The 25408-nt window shown below is 47.1% G+C and overlaps 1 protein-coding gene across 1 annotated transcript in view; it reads left to right on the forward strand.

The window, feature by feature from the left end:
* The window catches only part of naa40 (N-alpha-acetyltransferase 40, NatD catalytic subunit), a 57638-nt gene that overhangs the window by 23573 nt on the left and 8657 nt on the right, over positions 1-25408 (forward strand). The gene's annotated exons all lie outside the window — the stretch shown is intronic.

The following is a 25408-nucleotide window of genomic DNA, read 5'->3' on the forward strand; positions in this document are numbered from 1 at the left end:
CCCTCTCTGACTCCTCCTTTAACCTGCCCTCTCTAACTCCTCCTTTAACCTGCCCTCTCTAACTCCTCCTTTAACCTGCCCTCTCTGACTCCTCCTTTAACCTGCCCTCTCTGACTCCTCCTTTAACCTGCCCTCTCTGACTCCTCCTTTAACCTGCCCTCTCTGACTCCTCCTTTAACCTGCCCTCTCTAACTCCTCCTTTAACCTGCCCTCTCTAACTCCTCCTTTAACCTGCCCTCTCTAACTCCTCCTTTAACCTGCCCTCTCTAACTCCTCCTTTAACCTGCCCTCTCTGACTCCTCCTTTAACCTGCCCTCTCTGACTCCTCCTTTAACCTGCCCTCTCTGACTCCTCCTTTAACCTGCCCTCTCTGACTCCTCCTTTAACCTGCCCTCTCTAACTCCTCCTTTAACCTGCCCTCTCTGACTCCTCCTTTAACCTGCCCTCTCTAACTCCTCCTTTAACCTGCCCTCTCTAACTCCTCCTTTAACCTGCCCTCTCTGACTCCTCCTTTAACCTGCCCTCTCTGACTCCTCCTTTAACCTGCCCTCTCTGACTCCTCCTTTAACCTGCCCTCTCTGACTCCTCCTTTAACCTGCCCTCTCTAACTCCTCCTTTAACCTGCCCTCTCTAACTCCTCCTTTAACCTGCCCTCTCTAACTCCTCCTTTAACCTGCCCTCTCTAACTCCTCCTTTAACCTGCCCTCTCTAACTCCTCCTTTAACCTGCCCTCTCTAACTCCTCCTTTAACCTGCCCTCTCTGACTCCTCCTTTAACCTGCCCTCACTGACTCCTCCTTTAACCTGCCCTCTCTAACTCCTCCTTTAACCTGCCCTCTCTGACTCCTCCTTTAACCTGCCCTCTCTGACTCCTCCTTTAACCTGCCCTCACTGACTCCTCCTTTAACCTGCCCTCTCTAACTCCTCCTTTAACCTGCCCTCTCTAACTCCTCCTTTAACCTGCCCTCTCTAACTCCTCCTTTAACCTGCCCTCTCTAACTCCTCCTTTAACCTGCCCTCTCTGACTCCTCCTTTAACCTGCCCTCTCTGACTCCTCCTTTAACCTGCCCTCTCTGACTCCTCCTTTAACCTGCCCTCTCTGACTCCTCCTTTAACCTGCCCTCTCTAACTCCTCCTTTAACACTTTGGCTGCCATGGGTTAAATTCATTATCAACCGTAGGTTGCCGGCTCTATTTGTCTATAGAGAAAGTCCCCTTCTTTGCATGGCTATAACTTTTTAAATTCTATTGCTACATTGCCATTATTAGGGCCCATTCAAAGTCCTATATGTATTGTTCATTGTGTAGCAACGTTAAACTTTTTCATTCACATATTCATAGTAAAGTATGGTCTAATGTATAAGTATGTTTTCATCTCTTTCTGCAGCTTTCTCCAGAACGTGATATATAGCCCCAAATGCATTATATTGATGATGAAATACAGTTTTATGGCAATCAGCGCGATATAAAAAATTCCAACTAGACGTACTTCTAGAAGTTACTACACGTCATCTGATGTTGACCGGATGGGCTAGGGGGCGTTTATAATTCCGTGGGCAGCGTTATACCAATCATCTAATGTGGGTCAAATGTTGATAATAGCAGTTAGTATCGAAGACGGTAACTTTACACGCTAAAACTCACCCCAGTCTCCGCGCGCCGTTGGGCGATCATCGTAGAGTAGAAATTTTATCATTATGGGATGTAGATTTACCCGGTCCATTTCCAGCTTGTATAATGGTATATACGTCCAAATCATGTTGTTTATCGAGTTATTGGCAATCGATCGCTATGTAGTGTGTCGAGATCGAGTCCCGGAACCTATAGCTAGTGCCCGGAAGTAATACGGCGACCAGCACAATCTCCGTAGCACTTCCTGTTAAGCGATTGCGCCGATCGGCCACCAGATGGCGCTCCTGAACCGCCAGAGAGCTCAGTGGGTCCTCCTGGTGGATCTCAGGCCAGCGGAGGGGAAATATGAATCCGATCCCAGATTTTTGAAATATTGATATTAAAGACGCTGTAAGGCGTCTTCGGCAACTTGAGCATGGCCGGGAATGACGTGTTTAGGCGTTTTCCGGCAGCCAAAGTGTTAACCTGCCCTCTCTAACTCCTCCTTTAACCTGCCCTCACTGACTCCTCCTTTAACCTGCCCTCTCTAACTCCTCCTTTAACCTGCCCTCTCTGACTCCTCCTTTAACCTGCCCTCTCTGACTCCTCCTCCTTTAACCTGCCCTCTCTAACTCCTCCTTTAACCTGCCCTCTCTAACTCCTCCTTTAACCTGCCCTCTCTAACTCCTCCTTTAACCTGCCCTCTCTAACTCCTACTTTAACCTGCCCTCTCTGACTCCTCCTTTAACCTGCCCTCTCTAACTCCTCCTTTAACCTGCCCTCTCTAACTCCTCCTTTAACCTGCCCTCTCTGACTCCTCCTTTAACCTGCCCTCTCTGACTCCTCCTTTAACCTGCCCTCTCTGACTCCTCCTTTAACCTGCCCTCTCTGACTCCTCCTTTAACCTGCCCTCTCTAACTCCTCCTTTAACCTGCCCTCTCTGACTCCTCCTTTAACCTGCCCTCTCTAAACTCCTCCTTTAACCTGCCCTCTCTAACTCCTCCTTTAACCTGCCCTCTCTGACTCCTCCTTTAACCTGCCCTCTCTAACTCCTCCTTTAACCTGCCCTCTCTAACTCCTCCTTTAACCTGCCCTCTCTAACTCCTCCTTTAACCTGCCCTCTCTAACTCCTCCTTTAACCTGCCCTCACTGACTCCTCCTTTAACCTGCCCTCTCTAACTCCTCCTTTAACCTGCCCTCTCTGACTCCTCCTTTAACCTGCCCTCTCTGACTCCTCCTTTAACCTGCCCTCTCTGACTCCTCCTTTAACCTGCCCTCTCTGACTCCTCCTTTAACCTGCCCTCTCTAACTCCTCCTTTAACCTGCCCTCTCTAACTCCTCCTTTAACCTGCCCTCTCTAACTCCTCCTTTAACCTGCCCTCTCTAACTCCTCCTTTAACCTGCCCTCTCTAACTCCTCCTTTAACCTGCCCTCTCTAACTCCTCCTTTAACCTGCCCTCTCTAACTCCTCCTTTAACCTGCCCTCACTGACTCCTCCTTTAACCTGCCCTCTCTAACTCCTCCTTTAACCTGCCCTCTCTGACTCCTCCTTTAACCTGCCCTCTCTGACTCCTCCTTTAACCTGCCCTCACTGACTCCTCCTTTAACCTGCCCTCTCTGACTCCTCCTTTAACCTGCCCTCTCTAACTCCTCCTTTAACCTGCCCTCTCTAACTCCTCCTTTAACCTGCCCTCTCTAACTCCTCCTTTAACCTGCCCTCTCTAACTCCTCCTTTAACCTGCCCTCTCTGACTCCTCCTTTAACCTGCCCTCTCTGACTCCTCCTTTAACCTGCCCTCTCTGACTCCTCCTTTAACCTGCCCTCTCTAACTCCTCCTTTAACACTTTGGCTGCCATGGGTTAAATTCATTATCAACCGTAGGTTGCCGGCTCTATTTGTCTATAGAGAAAGTCCCCTTCTTTGCATGGCTATAACTTTTTAAATTCTATTGCTACATTGCCATTATTAGGGCCCATTCAAAGTCCTATATGTATTGTTCATTGTGTAGCAACGTTAAACTTTTTCATTCACATATTCATAGTAAAGTATGGTCTAATGTATAAGTATGTTTTCATCTCTTTCTGCAGCTTTCTCCAGAACGTGATATATAGCCCCAAATGCATTATATTGATGATGAAATACAGTTTTATGGCAATCAGCGCGATATAAAAAATTCCAACTAGACGTACTTCTAGAAGTTACTACACGTCATCTGATGTTGACCGGATGGGCTAGGGGGCGTTTATAATTCCGTGGGCAGCGTTATACCAATCATCTAATGTGGGTCAAATGTTGATAATAGCAGTTAGTATCGAAGACGGTAACTTTACACGCTAAAACTCACCCCAGTCTCCGCGCGCCGTTGGGCGATCATCGTAGAGTAGAAATTTTATCATTATGGGATGTAGATTTACCCGGTCCATTTCCAGCTTGTATAATGGTATATACGTCCAAATCATGTTGTTTATCGAGTTATTGGCAATCGATCGCTATGTAGTGTGTCGAGATCGAGTCCCGGAACCTATAGCTAGTGCCCGGAAGTAATACGGCGACCAGCACAATCTCCGTAGCACTTCCTGTTAAGCGATTGCGCCGATCGGCCACCAGATGGCGCTCCTGAACCGCCAGAGAGCTCAGTGGGTCCTCCTGGTGGATCTCAGGCCAGCGGAGGGGAATTATGAATCCGATCCCAGATTTTTGAAATATTGATATTAAAGACGCTGTAAGGCGTCTTCGGCAACTTGAGCATGGCCGGGAATGACGTGTTTAGGCGTTTTCCGGCAGCCAAAGTGTTAACCTGCCCTCTCTAACTCCTCCTTTAACCTGCCCTCACTGACTCCTCCTTTAACCTGCCCTCTCTAACTCCTCCTTTAACCTGCCCTCTCTGACTCCTCCTTTAACCTGCCCTCTCTGACTCCTCCTTTAACCTGCCCTATCTAACTCCTCCTTTAACCTGCCCTCTCTGACTCCTCCTTTAACCTGCCCTCTCTGACTCCTCCTTTAACCTGCCCTCTCTAACTCCTACTTTAACCTGCCCTCTCTGACTCCTCTATTAACCTGCCCTCTCTAACTCCTCCTTTAACCTGCCCTCTCTGACTCCTTTAACCTGCCCTCTCTAACTCCTCCTTTAACCTGCCCTCTCTAACTCCTCCTTTAACCTGCCCTCTCTAACTCATCCTTTAACCTGCCCTCTCTAACTCCTCCTTTAACCTGCCCTCTCTGACTCCTCCTTTAACCTGCCCTCTCTAACTCCTCCTTTAACCTGCCCTCTCTAACTCCTCCTTTAACCTGCCCTCTCTAACTCCTCCTTTAACCTGCCCTCTCTAACTCCTCCTTTAACCTGCCCTCTCTGACTCCTCCTTTAACCTGCCCTCTCTAACTCCTACTTTAACCTGCCCTCTCTGACTCCTCCTCCTTTAACCTGCCCTCTCTAACTCCTCCTTTAACCTGCCCTCTCTAACTCCTCCTTTAACCTGCCCTCTCTGACTCCTCCTTTAACCTGCCCTCTCTAACTCCTCCTTTAACCTGCCCTCTCTAACTCCTCCTTTAACCTGCCCTCTCTGACTCCTCCTTTAACCTGCCCTCTCTAACTCCTCCTTTAACCTGCCCTCTCTAACTCCTCCTTTAACCTGCCCTCTCTAACTCCTACTTTAACCTGCCCTCTCTGACTCCTCCTTTAACCTGCCCTCTCTAACTCCTCCTTTAACCTGCCCTCTCTAACTCCTCCTTTAACCTGCCCTCTCTGACTCCTCCTTTAACCTGCCCTCTCTGACTCCTCCTTTAACCTGCCCTCTCTGACTCCTCCTTTAACCTGCCCTCTCTGACTCCTCCTTTAACCTGCCCTCTCTAACTCCTCCTTTAACCTGCCCTCTCTAACTCCTCCTTTAACCTGCCCTCTCTAACTCCTCCTTTAACCTGCCCTCTCTGACTCCTCCTTTAACCTGCCCTCTCTGACTCCTCCTTTAACCTGCCCTCTCTGACTCCTCCTTTAACCTGCCCTCTCTGACTCCTCCTTTAACCTGCCCTCTCTAACTCCTCCTTTAACCTGCCCTCTCTAACTCCTCCTTTAACCTGCCCTCTCTAACTCCTCCTTTAACCTGCCCTCTCTAACTCCTCCTTTAACCTGCCCTCTCTGACTCCTCCTTTAACCTGCCCTCTCTGACTCCTCCTTTAACCTGCCCTCTCTGACTCCTCCTTTAACCTGCCCTCTCTGACTCCTCCTTTAACCTGCCCTCTCTAACTCCTCCTTTAACCTGCCCTCTCTGACTCCTCCTTTAACCTGCCCTCTCTAACTCCTCCTTTAACCTGCCCTCTCTAACTCCTCCTTTAACCTGCCCTCTCTGACTCCTCCTTTAACCTGCCCTCTCTGACTCCTCCTTTAACCTGCCCTCTCTGACTCCTCCTTTAACCTGCCCTCTCTGACTCCTCCTTTAACCTGCCCTCTCTAACTCCTCCTTTAACCTGCCCTCTCTAACTCCTCCTTTAACCTGCCCTCTCTAACTCCTCCTTTAACCTGCCCTCTCTAACTCCTCCTTTAACCTGCCCTCTCTAACTCCTCCTTTAACCTGCCCTCTCTAACTCCTCCTTTAACCTGCCCTCTCTGACTCCTCCTTTAACCTGCCCTCACTGACTCCTCCTTTAACCTGCCCTCTCTAACTCCTCCTTTAACCTGCCCTCTCTGACTCCTCCTTTAACCTGCCCTCTCTGACTCCTCCTTTAACCTGCCCTCACTGACTCCTCCTTTAACCTGCCCTCTCTAACTCCTCCTTTAACCTGCCCTCTCTAACTCCTCCTTTAACCTGCCCTCTCTAACTCCTCCTTTAACCTGCCCTCTCTAACTCCTCCTTTAACCTGCCCTCTCTGACTCCTCCTTTAACCTGCCCTCTCTGACTCCTCCTTTAACCTGCCCTCTCTGACTCCTCCTTTAACCTGCCCTCTCTGACTCCTCCTTTAACCTGCCCTCTCTAACTCCTCCTTTAACACTTTGGCTGCCATGGGTTAAATTCATTATCAACCGTAGGTTGCCGGCTCTATTTGTCTATAGAGAAAGTCCCCTTCTTTGCATGGCTATAACTTTTTAAATTCTATTGCTACATTGCCATTATTAGGGCCCATTCAAAGTCCTATATGTATTGTTCATTGTGTAGCAACGTTAAACTTTTTCATTCACATATTCATAGTAAAGTATGGTCTAATGTATAAGTATGTTTTCATCTCTTTCTGCAGCTTTCTCCAGAACGTGATATATAGCCCCAAATGCATTATATTGATGATGAAATACAGTTTTATGGCAATCAGCGCGATATAAAAAATTCCAACTAGACGTACTTCTAGAAGTTACTACACGTCATCTGATGTTGACCGGATGGGCTAGGGGGCGTTTATAATTCCGTGGGCAGCGTTATACCAATCATCTAATGTGGGTCAAATGTTGATAATAGCAGTTAGTATCGAAGACGGTAACTTTACACGCTAAAACTCACCCCAGTCTCCGCGCGCCGTTGGGCGATCATCGTAGAGTAGAAATTTTATCATTATGGGATGTAGATTTACCCGGTCCATTTCCAGCTTGTATAATGGTATATACGTCCAAATCATGTTGTTTATCGAGTTATTGGCAATCGATCGCTATGTAGTGTGTCGAGATCGAGTCCCGGAACCTATAGCTAGTGCCCGGAAGTAATACGGCGACCAGCACAATCTCCGTAGCACTTCCTGTTAAGCGATTGCGCCGATCGGCCACCAGATGGCGCTCCTGAACCGCCAGAGAGCTCAGTGGGTCCTCCTGGTGGATCTCAGGCCAGCAGAGGGGAAATATGAATCCGATCCCAGATTTTTGAAATATTGATATTAAAGACGCTGTAAGGCGTCTTCGGCAACTTGAGCATGGCCGGGAATGACGTGTTTAGGCGTTTTCCGGCAGCCAAAGTGTTAACCTGCCCTCTCTAACTCCTCCTTTAACCTGCCCTCACTGACTCCTCCTTTAACCTGCCCTCTCTAACTCCTCCTTTAACCTGCCCTCTCTGACTCCTCCTTTAACCTGCCCTCTCTGACTCCTCCTCCTTTAACCTGCCCTCTCTAACTCCTCCTTTAACCTGCCCTCTCTAACTCCTCCTTTAACCTGCCCTCTCTAACTCCACCTTTAACCTGCCCTCTCTAACTCCTACTTTAACCTGCCCTCTCTGACTCCTCCTTTAACCTGCCCTCTCTAACTCCTCCTTTAACCTGCCCTCTCTAACTCCTCCTTTAACCTGCCCTCTCTGACTCCTCCTTTAACCTGCCCTCTCTGACTCCTCCTTTAACCTGCCCTCTCTGACTCCTCCTTTAACCTGCCCTCTCTGACTCCTCCTTTAACCTGCCCTCTCTAACTCCTCCTTTAACCTGCCCTCTCTGACTCCTCCTTTAACCTGCCCTCTCTAACTCCTCCTTTAACCTGCCCTCTCTAACTCCTCCTTTAACCTGCCCTCTCTGACTCCTCCTTTAACCTGCCCTCTCTGACTCCTCCTTTAACCTGCCCTCTCTGACTCCTCCTTTAACCTGCCCTCTCTGACTCCTCCTTTAACCTGCCCTCTCTAACTCCTCCTTTAACCTGCCCTCTCTAACTCCTCCTTTAACCTGCCCTCTCTAACTCCTCCTTTAACCTGCCCTCTCTAACTCCTCCTTTAACCTGCCCTCTCTAACTCCTCCTTTAACCTGCCCTCTCTAACTCCTCCTTTAACCTGCCCTCTCTAACTCCTCCTTTAACCTGCCCTCACTGACTCCTCCTTTAACCTGCCCTCTCTAACTCCTCCTTTAACCTGCCCTCTCTGACTCCTCCTTTAACCTGCCCTCTCTGACTCCTCCTTTAACCTGCCCTCACTGACTCCTCCTTTAACCTGCCCTCTCTGACTCCTCCTTTAACCTGCCCTCTCTAACTCCTCCTTTAACCTGCCCTCTCTAACTCCTCCTTTAACCTGCCCTCTCTAACTCCTCCTTTAACCTGCCCTCTCTAACTCCTCCTTTAACCTGCCCTCTCTGACTCCTCCTTTAACCTGCCCTCTCTGACTCCTCCTTTAACCTGCCCTCTCTAACTCCTCCTTTAACACTTTGGCTGCCATGGGTTAAATTCATTATCAACCGTAGGTTGCCGGCTCTATTTGTCTATAGAGAAAGTCCCCTTCTTTGCATGGCTATAACTTTTTAAATTCTATTGCTACATTGCCATTATTAGGGCCCATTCAAAGTCCTATATGTATTGTTCATTGTGTAGCAACGTTAAACTTTTTCATTCACATATTCATAGTAAAGTATGGTCTAATGTATAAGTATGTTTTCATCTCTTTCTGCAGCTTTCTCCAGAACGTGATATATAGCCCCAAATGCATTATATTGATGATGAAATACAGTTTTATGGCAATCAGCGCGATATAAAAAATTCCAACTAGACGTACTTCTAGAAGTTACTACACGTCATCTGATGTTGACCGGATGGGCTAGGGGGCGTTTATAATTCCGTGGGCAGCGTTATACCAATCATCTAATGTGGGTCAAATGTTGATAATAGCAGTTAGTATCGAAGACGGTAACTTTACACGCTAAAACTCACCCCAGTCTCCGCGCGCCGTTGGGCGATCATCGTAGAGTAGAAATTTTATCATTATGGGATGTAGATTTACCCGGTCCATTTCCAGCTTGTATAATGGTATATACGTCCAAATCATGTTGTTTATCGAGTTATTGGCAATCGATCGCTATGTAGTGTGTCGAGATCGAGTCCCGGAACCTATAGCTAGTGCCCGGAAGTAATACGGCGACCAGCACAATCTCCGTAGCACTTCCTGTTAAGCGATTGCGCCGATCGGCCACCAGATGGCGCTCCTGAACCGCCAGAGAGCTCAGTGGGTCCTCCTGGTGGATCTCAGGCCAGCGGAGGGGAATTATGAATCCGATCCCAGATTTTTGAAATATTGATATTAAAGACGCTGTAAGGCGTCTTCGGCAACTTGAGCATGGCCGGGAATGACGTGTTTAGGCGTTTTCCGGCAGCCAAAGTGTTAACCTGCCCTCTCTAACTCCTCCTTTAACCTGCCCTCACTGACTCCTCCTTTAACCTGCCCTCTCTAACTCCTCCTTTAACCTGCCCTCTCTGACTCCTCCTTTAACCTGCCCTCTCTGACTCCTCCTTTAACCTGCCCTATCTAACTCCTCCTTTAACCTGCCCTCTCTGACTCCTCCTTTAACCTGCCCTCTCTGACTCCTCCTTTAACCTGCCCTCTCTAACTCCTACTTTAACCTGCCCTCTCTGACTCCTCTATTAACCTGCCCTCTCTAACTCCTCCTTTAACCTGCCCTCTCTGACTCCTCCTTTAACCTGCCCTCTCTAACTCCTCCTTTAACCTGCCCTCTCTAACTCCTCCTTTAACCTGCCCTCTCTAACTCATCCTTTAACCTGCCCTCTCTAACTCCTCCTTTAACCTGCCCTCTCTGACTCCTCCTTTAACCTGCCCTCTCTAACTCCTCCTTTAACCTGCCCTCTCTAACTCCTCCTTTAACCTGCCCTCTCTAACTCCTCCTTTAACCTGCCCTCTCTAACTCCTCCTTTAACCTGCCCTCTCTGACTCCTCCTTTAACCTGCCCTCTCTAACTCCTACTTTAACCTGCCCTCTCTGACTCCTCCTCCTTTAACCTGCCCTCTCTAACTCCTCCTTTAACCTGCCCTCTCTAACTCCTCCTTTAACCTGCCCTCTCTGACTCCTCCTTTAACCTGCCCTCTCTAACTCCTCCTTTAACCTGCCCTCTCTAACTCCTCCTTTAACCTGCCCTCTCTAACTCCTCCTTTAACCTGCCCTCTCTGACTCCTCCTTTAACCTGCCCTCTCTAACTCCTCCTTTAACCTGCCCTCTCTGACTCCGCCTCCTTTAACCTGCCCTCTCTAACTCCTCCTTTAACCTGCCCTCTCTAACTCCTCCTTTAACCTGCCCTCTCTGACTCCTCCTTTAACCTGCCCTCTCTAACTCCTCCTTTAACCTGCCCTCTCTGACTCCTCCTTTAACCTGCCCTCTCTGACTCCTCCTTTAACCTGCCCTCTCTAACTCCTCCTTTAACCTGCCCTCTCTGACTCCTCCTCCTTTAACCTGCCCTCTCTGACTCCTCCTTTAACCTGCCCTCTCTAACTCCTCCTTTAACCTGCCCTCTCTGACTCCTCCTTTAACCTGCCCTCTCTAACTCCTCCTTTAACCTGCCCTCTCTGACTCCTCCTCCTCTGCACTTCCCCTCAGGTGAATCCCTGCTGCCATCTTTTTTTTTTTTTGATCAAATTTTTTATTATTATTCACACGAAACAAGACAACACATTAACCACAATCACAATACATAGAACTTCACAAGAAAATAACAAAAACAATAATAATAATACAGACTAACAATTATACAGACAAGAGAAAAGAAAACAGAGTTCAACCTTCTAAATTTTAATTCCAAGGGGTACTATCTAATAAATGGTCTTTCCCAGTGTTCAGCCCCGATTCCCGGCCGTGTGACCCTATATTAATAAAACGTACCTCTCCAATCCACCACAAGGACCATTTTTTGAGAACACGACCCGAAAACAGAGCAATGAACCTTCATGAAAAAACAAAAACCTGTAGAGGTGTTCCATAGACTCACAGAGACCGTGTAAAAGTGGCCAAACAGTGAAGAAATAGTTAAATAGCTGCCCCCCCATAATATCCCCAGCTAAACTCAAGATGACAAGACAAAAGACAAGACAGACAAGACATTTCCTCCTCCCCCTCCCAAGAGACCGCCGGACTCACCCGAACACGCACCCCAACCCCGCTCAGCCGCACACTGCGGTCTTTACCTTCTCAGCTGCTGCGAACCACAGGTCAATGCCAGCCTGTCCTACCCCAATCACCCGGGCTGTGGATATCTCAAGATAAATCACATCCAATAGAGTTAGGGACCAGTTAATCATTGTAAGCTTCTCAGGCTCCTTCCATCTCATTGCTATTAGCTTCTTCGCTGCTGTGACGCCTGCTAGGACAACCCTTTTCAGTTGTACGGACGCGGGTAGTGTCGTTATATCGTTCAGGAGTAGCGTAACAGCTGTGAATGGGATAGTTAAGCCACACAGATCTGAAAGTTTGTCCGTTATTGACCTCCAGAAGCGGGCCACTGGTGGGCAATCCCAATACATATGCATATAAGTGCCAGTGGCCTTTTGAGAGCACAAAGTGCACCGAGAGTCGGTTATCAGTCCCATAGCATATAGCTTCCTAGGTGTAAGATAGGTCCTATGAATATAATTAAAATTAATTTGCTGGTGATTGGGGTTGCGGGAAGATAATGCCACATTTGCCCAAACATCATCCCAGTCAAACTCGGGGTCCAACTCCGGGATATCCACACGCCAGATTGTATCCAATGATACATTTTTATACGTGGATTGAATTAAGAGCGTATAAAAGTCGGAGACAAACCCTCTGGATGTCGTCCTGTCCACTATGAGCCTGAGGAAGGGGTGTGGGTGCAAGGCTTGAGCCCACGGTACGCCATGCGCCCTCAGTGCTGACCTTAGTTGAAGGTAAAGAAAGAAGGACTCGCCGGGAAGATCATAAAATTCTCTTAAGTCCTGAAACGCACGGAGGCCGTTCTTATCATAAATATCCTCCAGAGTATGCACTCCCCTCCTTTGCCATTGAGGAATATTAACCGGCTTGTGTCCAACAAGTAATTGCTGGTTATTAAAAATTGGAGAGTCCAGGTGCCAAGGGCATTTAACCCCACACGACCTCTGTACATTACGCCACGTTTGGATCACGTGAGTTATGATCGGTCCATACCTCAGCCGGCATTTCGAAATAGAGACAGTGGAGTACACTACATCCTGCAATCTTAGCGGAGATACCGCCGCCGCTTCTAAGGAGCGCCACGATACAGCCTCTACAGGGTCTAGCCAGCACATCAGAGGTCTCAGTGAAAAGGACCAGAAATAAAGTTTAAAATCAGGGATTGCGAGGCCCCCATCTTGTTTTCTACGTTGAGTAGTAGCTCTTTTGATTCTCGGGCGTTTGTTATTCCAGACAAACTTAGATACCATCGATTGTACCTTGCGCCAGTGGTCTATTGGAGGGGGCAGGGGGAGCATTGAGCTAATAAAATGTATCCTAGGCAGGATGTTCATTTTGATTATGGAAGCCCGGGCTTGTAAGGAGTTAGGAAGGGACGACCACCTGTCTAGATCCTGGCGTATTTTATCATAAGTACCCGTGAAGTTGTACTTAGTAGTTTGGTTCAGCGTGGGGAATATCTCTATGCCCAAGTATTTAAAATGTTCTACTATGGGGATATCAGCTGGTAGTCGTACCGCCTTGGCCAGTTCATTAAGAGGTAGGCAGGCTGGCGGTTAGGTGGTCGAGCGGAGATTGCGTTCGTCACCAGCCCCGGAGCTGTGAGCTTGGTTCGCCTGTTCGAATCCAGCTCACAGCTCCGGGGTTGTCACCAGCTTGGCTGGCCGTCTGCACTGATACAATTGGCTGTATCAGAGGGTGGGAGAAGCTGGCGGGGTGGGTCCGGGTCGTTGTAAACAGCGACTCCTACAGTTCGGTCGGGGCGCCTGCTAAGCGCGGATTGGACGTGAGGGGGATAGTGTGGTCCTCCCACACGCTACGCCCTCTCAATGAGAATCCGCGCTGCCAGGTGAAAAGAAGCGGTGATTGGCTGGACGTGTGTCGGAGGAAGCACGTGGTAGCCTCCACTCTCCCAAATGATCTGACTGTGGGGGGTAAAGCGCAGCGACCAGGAAGGGACTGGGAATTGGCATACGACTAACATTGGGATGGGAGAAAATCGGAGGAAAATGGAGGGGGGAAAAAAAAAAGAAAAAAAAAAAAAAAAGAGGTAGGCAGGCTGATTTGTTCCAGTTAATCTTAAAACCTGACAATTTACCAAAGTCGTCGATTATCCTCAATAATTTTGTGGCCGACCGGGAGGGGTCGTCCATGAAAATCAGCAGGTCATCCGCATAGAGAGCAATTTTGTGTGGGGTATTGTTGACCATTATGGGGACGATGTCCTCCGATTGCCTAATAAATTGGGCCAAAGGTTCGAGGGAAAGCGCGAACAGTCCCGGGCTCAGAGGGCAACCCTGTCTAGAAGATCTGGAGACTGGAAAGAGTGTGGAACAGTTTTTGCCTGTCAGTATCATCGCAGACGGCGAGGCATACAGGACTTTAATCATATGAATAAAACTCTTTCCAAGACCCATGACCTCAAGTACCTTCCACAGGTATGACCACTCAAGTCTGTCAAACGCCTTCATGGCATCCAAAGACAGAACTGTGGATGGAGTTGTATTGTCTTTACTGTTATCGATTACATGCAACAGCCTCCTAAGATTATCTGCAGCCAGACGCCCCGGGATAAAACCAGTTTGATCGCAGTGTACCAATACAGACATAAATCTCTGCAGGCGACGGGCCAGCACCTTGGCAAACACCTTTAAATCGGCCCCGAGAAGACTCAAGGGTCTATAGCTACCACAATCATTGGGATCTTTGTCCTTCTTGAGAAGTAAAGAAATCAACGCCATATTGACATCTCTTGAGAACTCCCCTTGTTCGATAGCGTAATTGATCATATCGAGCATCAATGGACCCAGTTGGTCCCAGAAAGCTAAATACACTTCGGGTGGAATACCATCCCAGCCTGGTGCCTTACCCCTCTGCATTTCAACAATCGTCTCCCTCAATTCTACGAGAGTAATCGGTCTCCCCAGTTCCTTGGCCTCTTCCTCAGAAATGTGGGGTATCTCAAGCCCGCCAATGAACGATTCAAATTTAGAGTCATCCAGATTACCCTCTGAGCTATATAACTGTGAGTAAAACTCTTTAAAAGTGTCATTGATCTTTTTCGAATCAGTAGTGACTGCACCCTGGCTCGTCCTAATCGAGGGGATATCCGAGAAATGATCATTTGAGCGTATTTTCATTGCCAATCGATGGCTAGGTCTGGAGCCGTGAAAATAGTAATTTTGTCTTGTCCTATGTATCAAGAACTCAGACTGTTGTTTAAGTATGGAGTTTATTTCTTTTTTGACTATCTTACGTTGTGTGTTTAGTCGTTCATTATAGTCAGTTTGCAAGGATGCGTATAGGTCCGCATATAATGATTCCAGTCCTTCTAGCTTTTTTGACCGGGATTTTCGCAAATTGGAGGCAAATAGTGTGACATGACCCCTGATGAATCCTTTCAATGCGTTCCACAGGACCCTAGGGTCTTCTACTGTGCCAACGTTGATCTGCAAAAATTCAGCTAGTTTACTCCTGAACTCAGAACAGAAGTCATCGTTCTTTAGCAAGGTCGAATTAAAACGCCATCTGGGAGCTCTTGCGGAGAGCCTGCCAAAGGTTGCCGTAAGGAAAATCCCCTTGTGGTCTGAGAGAGCCAAGGGAACCAATGAGACATCGAAACTATCAAACATATTAGGGGACGCGAATGCATAGTCAATTCGAGAGAAGCTTTTGTGTCTGGCTGACAGGTGAGAGTAATCTTTGAGGGTGGGTTGCATAAGCGCCAAAGGTCTGTGAGCCCTGTGTCTTTGGCCCACATCCTAAGGGCCTTAGAAGCCCGTTTTTGGTCGCTCGTTTCAGAGGGCCCGGACCTATCCATCTCCGCATCCCAGCACGCATTAAAATCGCCACCCACAATGAGAGCGTATCCATTAAGTTCCAACATATTCTTCGTGATTGTATTATAGAACGCTGAATCAAATGTGTTAGGAGCATACAATGCTATTATAGCCATCTTCCTATGCAAGAATTCAACTTTTGCTATAGTAATCCTTCCCTCCGTGTCCGACCATACATCCAAGATTTTGATATCAAGGTTACGTCTTGTAACTATGACTACTCCTTTCGTCTTATCATCGGCTGAGGATGAGGAGATAACGTGATATTGCCGATTTGCCAGTCTTGACACGTCACCTACCAATAAATGCGTTTCACTAAGGAGAGCAAGGTCAATATTTCTCCTCTTCAATAGCCAAAGGACACTGGCACGCTTGTGTGGGGCGTTAAGCCCTCCTGCGTTCCAAATTAAAATATTCAATTTAGCCATGGTCGAGCTTGTATAAATGCGTGGAGAACATACCAGTGCAGCCAGGCTGAGTACAGTGGTGCTGATCCCGGCGGGCCCGGACGGTCAATCCCAGGAGTTCAGAGGAGGAACGATTACACACATATAAGACAACAGTACATAAAACACATAAAAATACCACCCCAGTTACAACCCCCCCTCCTTCTACTCTAAACCCTATCCCACCCGTCCTATTATAAGGCCCCCTATACCCACTCTCCAATCCCCACCCTATGCCCCATCCACTGAGGATGGTCATCTTCTTATCACTTCCCACTAGAGACATGGATCAATAAGACGCTCCCCACTCCAACCCCCCTCTAGATAAACCCCTGAGTAAACCCCCACTAGTCCAATAAACACAAATAATAATAAAAATAAAATTCAATAAAGATATCGGTCGAAACCCACCTGAGCACTGGCCCCAACATGAGATAACCATAATGGTAAAAATAGCCATTATTAAATAATAACTCCACATCAACCTGCAGCCATCTATTTCCGAATCTGCGCTTCAACGTCGCATTGTTAAGGCCCAAAAGGGTATAGGAAAATTCAAAACGAAATTAAATTAAAGCATCCCAGCCGATAGTCTAAGGCAGGATCGAGTCACAGGTTAATTGTGCAAAATTGTGTGAACAGTGTCAATTAAACCATGACAAAAAAAGGAAGGGAAAAAAAGGGTTATGGTCAAAGTGCACCCCTTTAGCTGTCCCTCTGATCAGGCACAACGGCTGAAATGACATAACCTATGTAAGAATAGAATTAAACACATTCATTAATTAATCCGGGGATGGTAATAGGCAACACCTGACACCACCTGTTATCATACATTGTTTCAATAAAGATATCGGTCGGAGCAGTTAGTCCAAGGTAGGATCGAATCACAGTTAAATTGCTCATTCAAATGCCATTAAAACAGCGACAATAATTATTATATAATTACTCAGCATCAACCCTGTAACCATCTACCTTGGAGTCTGCATATTAATGTCGCAACGTTATAGCATAAGTGGCTCACGGAAAATTCAAAACAAAATTAAGGCGAATCAGCAGTTAGTCCAAGGTAGAATCGGATCACATTTAAATCGCGCATACAGATGACATAAAAACAGCGACAATAGGAAAGAAAAAGAAAGGAAAAGAGGGTAATGGCTAGAGTGCAAGCCATATAACCATATAGCCATGAAGTGCAAGCCATACCCGACCCAACCTGTTATCATATATTGTATATGCATATTCAACCGACCTTGGCATCTACTTTGGATCCCAAAGCTCAAAACAACCTGGATATAAAAATAAAAGCATACCAGAAGTTAGTTAGGGATTCGGTCACTCTTGAATTGTGCAAACCAATGTCCCTTTGAACAGTAACAGCAACCAAAATACGTAACCATTAACGGGTCTCGAATGTCTCAGCGCAGACTATAGACGAAGCCCGCTGGCTGGCTAGCCCGAGGCTAGCGCGTAAGCTAGTGATGAATCCGGATAGCACGTTAGCCTATTATGTACATTGTTCAGCTAGCTCGTTAGCTTCCAAAGAGGCGATACACAAGTACGACCATGAGGTCAGCTTTAGCAAGTAACAGAAGTCATTGGGAAGCCCCGCTAGTTGGATGGGCAGAGGACAGTTAGCATGTCTGGGCATGACAGCAAGTGTTTGTGAATAGTCGACCTAATCAATGTATATAGGCCCAAACCGCCAAGTCACTCACCCTCCATAGATATCAAGCAACAGACTCGGGTGTCTCCGCGAGATATTCCTTCGCTTTAGCCAACGACCAAAACAAACGCTGACCACCGACCTTCTCCAACACAGATAATTTCGCGGGAGCGAATAACGTGGGCCTCAGGCCTAGTTTCCATAGCTTAGTCAGGACCACCTTGTATTCGGCTCTCTGTGCTTGAACCTCTGGTGTAAAGTCTTCGAAAATGGCCACTTTGTGATCGCCAAGCCTCAGATTACCCCTTCTGGTACGAGCCGACCGCATGATGAGTTCCCTCTGCTGGAGTCTGTTCAGCTTGACTATGATGGGCCTCGGCTCTTTGTTCACGCCGGGAGAAAACCTGCCCGCTCTGTAGGCCGATTCACAGATAGGAGGCATAGGGAGGACGTCCGTCCCTAGTATCTTCTGCAGCAGTTCGGGCACGGTCTCAGAGAGACGGCCTTCACCGCTGGTCTCCGGTACTCCAACAATCCTGACGTTGTGGCGTCTATCCCGGGACTGCATCTCCTCCATTGCCGACTGTAGTTTGTTGACTTCAGCCTGCCTAGCCAGCAGGGCGGATTCAAGACCCGCCATCTTCTCACACTGTGATGATACCTCCGTCGTTAGCATGGCTAGTTCGTTAGCATTAGCCGATGAGGCAGCGTGAATCGTCTCCATCTTGTCTGTCAGCGGGACTACCGCCAGCCGTATTTCTTCTGATATCTCACGACGGAGGCTGATACAGAAATCCGCCAACACTTTCTTCTGTGCTTCAGCGATGCGTGTCTCAGAGTCTGCGTGTAGCTTGGTCATGACCAAGAGCACAGCTTCGCTTAGCTCCCCGACAGCGGGAGACGGTGCGGCCAGGCTCGGCGGTGCCGGCTTGCTGGTTGTGGCGCCTGGTTTCATGGCTCTGGTTTCCACCCCCGCCATCGTAGAAAGTCGAAAAAAGTCGATGAATGTATACTAAACACGACGACCTAGCAAACAGATAAAAAACAAATAAAAATAAAATAAAGACTAATGGGGGGAAACGTATATTCAGCACGGTAGAAGGGAGCTCATGTGAAACACGTCTACTCCATGATCGCTCAGCTCCGCCCCCCCCCTGCTGCCATCTTAAGTGCCGTTCCATTACTATGAAAAACTCAAGGGAACTTTGATCAACCCTTCAAAGGCAGAGGGAGCGAGTCAACAGTGATGTACACTCTTAGGCCACTTTTAGCCAGAATGCATTGTTGTTTCCTGTGCGAGAACCAATAACTGAACAAACTATATACAGGTATAGGTAAATAAACAATATCAGGATGATGTATATTAATCCTAGACAAAAATCTACCCATCTGTGATATTCTCTGACTCATGACTTCAGCGTTCAGCGTTGCCCCTTTAAAGCTTTAGATGTGCCCGTTGTCTGCCTGATGGCAGCGCATTCCATTTCAACTCCCCCTCCGCTCTGCAAGCGGCCACTCCTGTGACGCGCGGTGCTACGTTTCAACAAGGGCCGAGGGAAAGTCAGGGAGGGCATGACAAACCATTAATGAAATGTAGCCAAGCCATCTTTGTCCTGTTCCCAGGATCAGCTGACTTGTTTGTTTTAAAGGGCCAGACATGGTGATACTGACACACACTCTCCGCAGCACCCTCCTCACATTTGATTTTGAATATGAATTAATTGGACGTTGTTTTGAACTTGAGACCACATCTCTGTTCTTCCAGGGTTCCCCTGTGGGGCCTTAAAATTTAAGTGATCATCTGACGTTTAGGCCTTAAAAGTCTCAGGAAGAAGTTAATTCTATGTTGTGATCACTTTTCTGTATCTCGTTTTAAATGTGGAGGAAATGTCCAGGATGTAAAGTAAGCAGTAATAACAGCCCCCCCCCCCCCCCCCCCCCCCACAATTCATATGGAAATACTTCTTTCAAAGTAATTTTCCTTAAATTCTATTCAAAGTGGTCTTAAAAAGTCTTAAATTTAACTTATTGAAACCGGCAGGAACCCTGGGGATCACCACCAAAAAAAATTGAATATGTTATTCAAGTTTTAAGTAGTAATAAACATGCGATGTCATCAAGTATGAAGTCTGGAACTTTTGACAATGAATGGGAAACTGATTTTGTAAACCCACAGAATGTTTGTTTTCTTTTTTATATCCCAATGAGCTTTATTCTATAGCAGCGGTTTCCAAACTTTTTTGGCCGCGCACCCCCTGTCACCTCCCCACCTAGCTCGCGCACCCCGTCACCTCCCCACCTAGCTCGCGCACCCCCTGTCACCTCCCGACCTAGCTTGCGCACCCCCTGTCACCTCCCCACCTAGCTCGCGCACCCCCTGTCACCTCCCCACCTAGCTCGCGCACCCCCTGTCACCTCCCGACCTAGCTCACGCACCCCCTGTCACCTCCCCACCTAGCTCGCGCACCCCCTGTCACCTCCCCACCTAGCTCGCGCACCCCCTGTCACCTCCCCACCTAGCTCGCGCACCCCCTGTCACCTCCCCACCTAGCTCGCGCACCCCCTGTCACCTCCCCACCTAGCTCGCGCACCCCCTGTCACCTCCCCACCTAGCTCGCGCACCCCCCAATGCAAACATAAAAAAATAATAAATAAATGAGTCCCGAGACTCCGTGCAGACTTTAAATCAAATAGGTGTCTGTGGGCAGTCGGCCGACATTAATAAACAGCAGTGTGTTATAATCACATTTTTATGAGCTAACGAATTCCGTTATATTGGACATTTGTATTAATTATATCAAGCGAATAAATAAATAAATTTAGCAGAGAGACGGCAACATTATCGTGAAATATAAACGTTGCGTGATGACTATTATATCTCCCCTCCCAGTCCCAACGAAGCACATACCAATAGTATGCAACTGCAGAGCCGCAGAGCCAGCGGCGCTCTCAGTCCGGTCTTGGGACCGCTCAGCAGCGCCACCCACCCAACAGCTGAATTGCCACTGTGCGCGCACAACTGTCTGCTCTGCGGCTCTGCAGCTGCATGCTTTTTGCAAATCTAGCTCTCGCTGCCAAACCAAATGAATCTCGACATCGCTTCACCAATAGTCGTTATCAGAACACTACACACATCATAATTATAGAACACACATCGTTGTCATTATTAGACCTGTGCTTAGAGGGAATTATTTTCAAAAATGTACCGAATGTACACCAACAGATTGGCCAGATTTGCCACATCAGTGGACTCATCTACTTGGAGAGAATAAAACTCACTGTTATTCACGCGACTGACTAATGTAGCCATGATGTTTTCGGACATCATATTGATGCGTCGCGACACCGTGTTGTTGGACACCGGGATCATATCCAATGTTTTTGCTTCTTTCTCTCCAATCATACATTCAACCATATCTTTGGCAATTGGCAGGCACACGTCTTCCACAAGTGTGTGAGGTAGTCTCTTTTTAGCAATTCTGTAACTTGCGAGATACGAAGACCACATGAATGAAACTGGAGTTTATTTTGTCTGCCTTTCAAGTCCTCCAATTTTGATTTGAAAAATGCAAGGGGTTCTTTAGTAACTTCGGCATGCTTAGTCGTTAAGTGGCGATGTAGATATGAGGGCTTCATGCTGCTGTTAGATAGGACGTCACCGCACATCACACACTGGGATCTGGGTGATCCACATCACCAATCTAAGTGAAGCCCAGACACAGATAATTTTCATCATATTTCCCTTTGCTTTTTCCAGTCTGTCGCCCAGTCTCGTTGTCTTTTTTACCCTGTTTTCTTGGTGCAGGGCCGGGCTGTTGTGTCATCATCACTCTCTGTCTCCACTCTAACGCTGCTCTCCGCTTCTCTCGCCTCCTGTCCTCTTTCATTACTTTTATTGACTTTAGATTCACCTGACAGTTTCCATGTTTTTAGCCAGCTCTGCATGTTGTAAGTGCCACAATCGCACGCTGGTCCCGCGCTTTTGGCAGGAAGTTATTAAGTGCACTGGCTCGCGCTCGCTACTGTCATCGGCCCGCTGTTAGACCGCATATGAGGAGACCTGACTCCAGACTCCAGGCAGAGCGGAGCGCATCAGCTCAGACAACGCGCACCTCGCCAGAGACATTGTTTAGTATTATTAAAACGTACGTTTTTTTATTAAAACGTACGTTTTTTATTAAAACGTTTCTTGAATTTCATGATTTACACAGTGAAAATCCCCATTTGAAATAATGTATATTAGTTATATATTTATTAGTAAAATAACGCCATTAGCCTTTTCATGTCACGCACCACCTAGAGGTCGCTCGCGCACCACAAGGGGTGCGCGCACCACAGTTTGGGAACCACTGTTCTATAGTAATGGTCTCAGTTCTGAAACAGAAACTGTACCTATGAACTCAGAACATTCCCTTGGGTGTTCTCTGTGTCATCTATAATATCTTACCCAATTCATTATCTATGGAGCAGCTTCAGACTTTTACACTTGATGACATCACAAATGGTAAATGGCTGCTTTTAACCAAATCGCTTTACAATTTGTTCTCACATTTTACGCATTCACTCACACATTCACACACCAACCATGCAAGGTGCCAACCTGCTCACCAGGATCAATTAGGGGTTAAGTGTCTTGCTCAAGGACACTTCGACACGCTGCCCGGGAGGAGCGGGAATCGAAACGGGAACCTTCGGATTACCAGACGACTGCTTTGCCTTCCGAGCCACTGTCGCCCCCGTCATATCACAAGTCTGAGTTTTAGCCAGAGGAATAACATGTATGAAATGTGAAATTGGGCATAGTTCCCCTTTACTGTGTTAATGTAATTTCCTCTGATGTAATTCCTGAGGTAGCGGAGTCACGCTACAGGCGTCTCAGTCCTGAGCCGGTTGGGTCACAGGGTGGGTGACGAGCCTCAGAGCTCTTCTTTAAAAACAAAACAAGAAACATGTGCTCTCAGCCATGCCACAAACTTTGCCACTGAGGCTAATAGACCTGTTCGGCGTATACGTCAGACTCTGTGTGCGCCAGCGTTTCCGTTAGCCGGTAATTACCGGTATTTGACCGGCAAAATCTGTTGAAGTCCGACATATTTAATCTCTCCGGTCTTAATGTCCGGTGAAAATAATTCCCTGAGTCTAAGCACAATTTGATTATTTGAATTGTATTAAAATAGGCTAAAATTAAATAGCCTATGCGATGAACGAAACGATCATTACATTTGTTTCCTCGTTGCTTCTAATAATGACAACGACGTTGTCAGCGAGAGCTTAGTGCTGGGTGTGCGAACTTTTGTGAAGCTGCAGAGCCGGAGCAGCAGCAGCACAATGCAGTACTCCAGCAGTACTCCAATTCAGCCATTTTCAATTCAATGTTGGGTGGGGGGCGCTGCTGTGCGGTCCCCAGAAAAGAGCCAATAACAGCTGAATCAGCTGCTCTGCAGCGCCATACTCTTTGCAAATAAGTCGTTGCGAGGTGGAGAGAGTCGTCACGCAAACCCACGATAATGTTGCAGTCTCTCTCTGCCAAATTTCTCAGTTCTTCGCTTGATATAATTAATACAAATGTCCAATATAACGGAATTCGTTAGCTCATAAAAATGTGATTATAACAGACTGTTGTTTATTAATGTCGGGCGACTGCCCACAGACACCTATTTGATTTAAAGTCGGCAGCAGCACGAGTCTCGGGACTTATTTTATTTGGAATATAATTACTTTATACGCAAAAGTAGCCTAGTTTTAAGTAAAAATATTATAAATCTACATGCCTTGATGATGTCATTCTTTTGTTTTGTTGTCATTCTTTTGCCTATCAATTGTTTTTAAGCTCAATAAACTCTGACCGGAATTTCTCTCATTTGACCGGTAGATTGAAATCTACCGGACACTGAGGCCGGCAACAATTTTTTCTAACGGAAACCCTGGTGTGCGCGCACATCACCGGGGCAGAAAGGAACGTAATTAGGGATGCTCGATATTGGCTTTTTTACCTATCCTGGTCAGAACAATGTTAGCCATGCTAGAGATCTAAACAATCAATCCATGCCAAAACTAGATATGTAAAAGGTGAAAGACTCACTCGCAGCCATGCTAATTTGGCTAAATGACATCCAGCCGTTTTCGTTTGACTACTTTTAGTCAGGGGAGTGCCATGGTTTCTCCATAGAGCCCCTTTTGGCGCAGCAGCTCGTGCAGGTAGGGGGCAACTCAGTCACGTGACTCGGTTGGTATTGCTGATTAGCTTGAACACGGTATGTTTGTAAACAGCGAACAGGTCTGTATACAGCGCCCTCTGTAGGAGTGGATGTATAAATACCTGCAGCGGCACACGCAATGCACCCAGACGCGTCTATGCTTTTACCAAGGCGTTCGTGTTTTCAGGTTCCCGTTTTGCGCTCTCATTGGCCACTGACCTACGCTAGTACGCCCCCCTCGTAAGTAGAGAGTCGGCGCTGCACTCAACCGATTCATTCAACAGGAAGCGATTTGCGAGTACAATACACCATCACGCCAGAGTGGATAAAGAAATGCTCCAGAAATGAATATGCATAGGGAAAGGCTTAACGAGTCAGCGCGAGAGCGCACACACAAAAGCACACACGCATGATATCTGATTGATTAATGCCAAATAATGGACGACGACCGCAATTGGCACTTGAAAAGTGTAAATGATGGATTAGTCAGTAACAATTCATGACAGCTTGTATAGCTCAACTGGTTAGTGCCCTGCCTGTGGACCATATGGTCCCCGGTTCGAATCTCTTGCTTACTTTTTTCCCCCCGTAACGTTAAATAATCTATCCACTCTGGTGTCCCAAAAAGGACAATAACACCACCTTATGCACACTGCACCTTATGTGAATACTGTGATACTGTGAATACTGTATATTTCAGTTGGTTAGATAGTCAATTCTATTGACTTATTTGTTTACACTGCTTGTGTTGTTTTCACTACCTGTGTACCCCCCCCCCATGCTGCTATGATGCCTGAATTACCCCAAGGGGATCAATAAAGGAATATCTTATCTCATCAACCAGAGTGGATAAATTAATTAACGTTACAGGGAAAAAAAGAAGTATCCAAGAGATTCGAACCGGGGACCATATGACCAGTTGAGCTATACAAGCTGTCATGAATTGTTATTATAAAATACAATATTATAAAATCCTGTCAGGAAGCGTGCCTCAAAGCATGAATGAACCGGCATTTACCAGCATTTCTAAGCACTTTTAAACTTACCAGAACTTTAGCGCACATAAAGTCATGCGGAAACAGCTGTTCCTGGAGGCAGTACTGCGATACGCATTTGCATTTCAGCGTCCTGCTACGCTCATAGCGAGGGGGGCGTACTAGCGTAGGTCAGTGGCCAATCGGAGCGCAAAACGGGAACCCGGAAACACGAACACGTTGGTAAAAGCATAGACGCCACCCAGACACAACCAAACCCTTCCCCCACTGCTGGAAGAAGTCCTAGAGCAGTGCTTCTCAAACTTTTTCTGTCAGGCCCCCCTTTGGCGGACCAAAATATTTTGGGCCCCCCCCCCCCCCCCTCGCCCCAACAAAATAGTCATGAAATGGGCCATGTTTAAATTTATTGAAATAACACCAATATCGTGACCTTTCAAATTGGCCCTATATTTTGTTTTCAGAGCTGTCATGGATGAAAAGCCAGCTTCACACAGATACTGTATGTGGTGCTGAATGGTATCAACACCTTAACTGCTGCATCATGAGATACTTGGTGGGCCATGAGATGAGATACTTGGTACTCAGCACCACACTCTGAAACTAGCTCTCCAGGTGGTATCAGATGAGATTTCAAAGAGTTCTTCCAAGAGTTTGGATGGAGATGTGTCAGGAAGCTTTGTCTCAATGTTGTCTGTAAAGTTTTTTTTTTATCCAGAGTAACTTGGTGATCCTTTTCTGTGTTTTATTAAATAATGATTTTCAGATTTTGAGAAATGGTATTTTCATGGAGAACAGTGCAGCTGCAACAGATAGCACTTTAGTGATAAT

The sequence above is a fragment of the Notolepis coatsorum genome, assembly GCF_963971535.1.
Source record: "Notolepis coatsorum genome assembly, chromosome: 1".
In the NCBI taxonomy this organism is placed as follows: domain Eukaryota; kingdom Metazoa; phylum Chordata; class Actinopteri; order Aulopiformes; family Paralepididae; genus Notolepis; species Notolepis coatsorum.